Source organism: Phalaenopsis equestris, unplaced genomic scaffold (assembly GCF_001263595.1).
Source record: "Phalaenopsis equestris unplaced genomic scaffold, ASM126359v1 Scaffold000803, whole genome shotgun sequence".
In the NCBI taxonomy this organism is placed as follows: domain Eukaryota; kingdom Viridiplantae; phylum Streptophyta; class Magnoliopsida; order Asparagales; family Orchidaceae; genus Phalaenopsis; species Phalaenopsis equestris.
In genome coordinates this window covers 720,492-723,384 of record NW_018165243.1, presented here as the reverse complement: position 1 = coordinate 723,384, position 2,893 = coordinate 720,492, and the positions used below count along the sequence as shown (strand labels likewise).

Below are 2,893 nucleotides of genomic sequence, written 5' to 3'. Positions count from 1 at the left end.
TATATATATATATATATATATATATTTATTTATTTATTTATTTATTTATTTATTTATATATATAAACTTGATGAGTAGTATTTCGAGCCAAAACGAGCCGAACACTAACGAACACATCATAGTTCGTGTTCGGCTCGTTAACTTATCGAACGAAATTAACGAGCCTAACACAAGCTTCTTAACGAGCCGAACACGAGCTGTTCGCGAACAACGAGCCGTTTTGACAGCCCTAGTTCTCATAGGGGTTAGCTCAACTTGATCATCCACCATATTATCATTTATAATTTGTTCCTTGAATCTATATTTGGACTCTTGTGCAGATGCTTTGAATGCGCGGTCTAACTTGCTATATATTAAGTTGTGATTCTAGTGTATTTGCAACTCGATGTTCCAACTATATGTTTTCCATTTTTTAATTATTTTTATTTATCTATTAATTTATTTATTTTTATTTTTATTTTATTTTTATCCTATGAGCTCATGTGTGAAACACAGCCATTTGGTCTACCTGAGGGAGGTGGATGATATGATGCTTCATCCATTTTAGGATAATCATGATAATCATCCGTTGAGAATGGATCGCTTAGCAGTGGATGATACAAGATTGGGTTGGCTTTTGTTATGAACAATTTAATTTTTATTGGAATGGATTTTCAAGTATCCGTTACCTTTAGAGAGCATGATGAACTGTATCCTCAAGGGTAAAAATTGTCGTCTTAGGGCTCACTATGATATCACAACAAATTATGAGTTCATTGAAGAGGTTAATGTAGTTGGAAACAGGCATTTATTTTTTCCATGAAAGTTTAAGGGTTATATTTTTCATCCAATGAGCTAATGGGTGGACCACAACCATTAGGTCTTCTTGAGGAAGGTGGATGATATGATGTTTCATTCATTTTAGGATAATCGAGATGATCATCCATTGAGAATTGATCAATATACTTATGGGATATAGCTGGAATAAAGTTAGGAGGTGGGTTTGCTTCATTCCAAATTCAGAATTTTGAGGGTAAATTCTCAAATTGATCTTCTAAAATTAGAATATCCTTTGTCTACCATCATGGGCTTCGCTTTGGTAGTGATGATCACTATGGAAAAGAGAGTTTTGAATTGGACAAACATTATGAAAGACATGATGTCATATGATTAAGGTAAATGCTAAGTTAAAATTTTTAGCAGAAATTTTCTCGGTTGCATCAATGCATATAAAAGTTTAAAATAAAGTTAGAACCTCCCAATTCAGGCTATATTGATGTTATTGGCACATAGGATGATTTGTCGAGGATGCCAAGTAACACCAGCCAAAAACTTTCACTGTGGATTTTAAAGTTTTAACCATTATTATAGACACACTTTTAACCATTATTATGAGGTTAATCATTAACATTTTGTTTTCATCACTTATTTGTGTTTTACAAATTTCATTCAGTAGTCTATCTTCAACTATAACACAGGTGAGCAGAAAATGTTGCTTTTGTAACTATGATATTACTATTGATGTTTTTCATATGTACTGTTCTCTGCATGATGATTGTGTCTTATTTTGTTAATCTCTAAGGTCTGTTGCAGCGATTCTAAAACCTGAACTGTTAAAGTGCTGCATCAAAAGAATTGTTTGATGATCGAGGAAAAATATTTCGGTTGCTTCAAATTATAGAGCCGGAATAATCTATAATGCAAAGTAATTAGGGATAATGTATGGATGGATAAACCCAAACCCTTCAGAATGGCAGATGCCAGATTTATTTTTCCCTTTTTTTTTTTTTTTCTTGGATTCATTTTCATTCTATCATAAAAACCATTTAGTTGTACATGCAATGATCCCATGTAAAGGTTTAGGATTCAAACCGTGCCATTCTGTGTGACTAATTTGTTGCATGTTTAACTCAACTTTGATGGAGCCTAGTCTACTTTTGGCAAGACAATGTATCATGTATGGGTTTCCATTATGTTTTAATTTTAAGGGTGGTGATGATTGCTAACAAGGCTGTTCATGGTGCTGCAATTATTTGTTGGGATAATTATATATATATATATATATATATTTATAATCCTTTTTGAAAGTTTTAGATCGCTGTTTTTTTCAAAAGTAAAACAAAATTTGATAAAAACTTGTTACAACAAGGAGAAAATGGCAGCTATTTGAAAATGTCTGCAAAACAGTATATGTTTATACATCTCTGATTTTGATTAGTTCTTGCAATCATTTTAAATCCCCATTTATTTTGTGTTGGATGTCTCATTATAATAATACAATAAAAAGAGATTTTGGGATATGCCCGTCAAAAAATTTATCATTATGTGAAAAAAATGTCTCGCACGACCATACTTTTGTAATAAAATAAGCACATAAAAAATAAATAAGGTTATATGGCATATATGTTTTGTATGAACTTTAAATAGCTAAAACTGTAAACCCAAAATGAAAAGGGTCAATCACTAAAAGAGGAACTTGCTAAATTACATCAATCCATTTTTCAAATCCTCACTCTTGATAAAACTTCCGACCCCTATTTTTCAAATTTATCAAATTCTCAATAGTTTTTGTAAATACAATAAAAAAAGAAGTCAACCAAATGATAATGAATTTAAAATGATTACACATAACAATTTCTGCCACCCACAGGACTTATATAAGATGCAAAATAACGCAACAAACAAAAACAAGGAACCTTTGACCAAAACATTATAGACTTTAAATATTTAACTTTAAATTGCACTTATTTTATCATAAATAAAATATGCAGATATACTTGTCCTTAAAAAGTAAAAGCATCTAACAGCAAAAGAAAAAAGAAGTTATGCCATAAATTCTGCATTCAAGAGCAGAACCATACAAACATTTGGTGAACCAAAAGCATGTAATCAAACACAACACAACACACTTACA

At 31.1% G+C, this 2,893-nt stretch overlaps 1 protein-coding gene across 2 annotated transcripts in view; it reads left to right on the top strand.

The window, feature by feature from the left end:
• The window catches only part of LOC110031344 (serine/threonine-protein phosphatase PP1), a 28,855-nt gene extending 26,867 nt beyond the window's left edge, over positions 1-1,988 (top strand). The window contains exon 4 of one of the 2 annotated variants that reach the window (XM_020734505.1): positions 1,573-1,988. The gene's annotated coding sequence lies outside the window, so the exon portion shown is untranslated. Of the gene's footprint in view, positions 1-1,561 lie in introns of both variants that reach the window. The other variant, XM_020734504.1, reaches the window with a different exon arrangement.
• Positions 1,989-2,893: the final 905 nt, after the last annotated feature.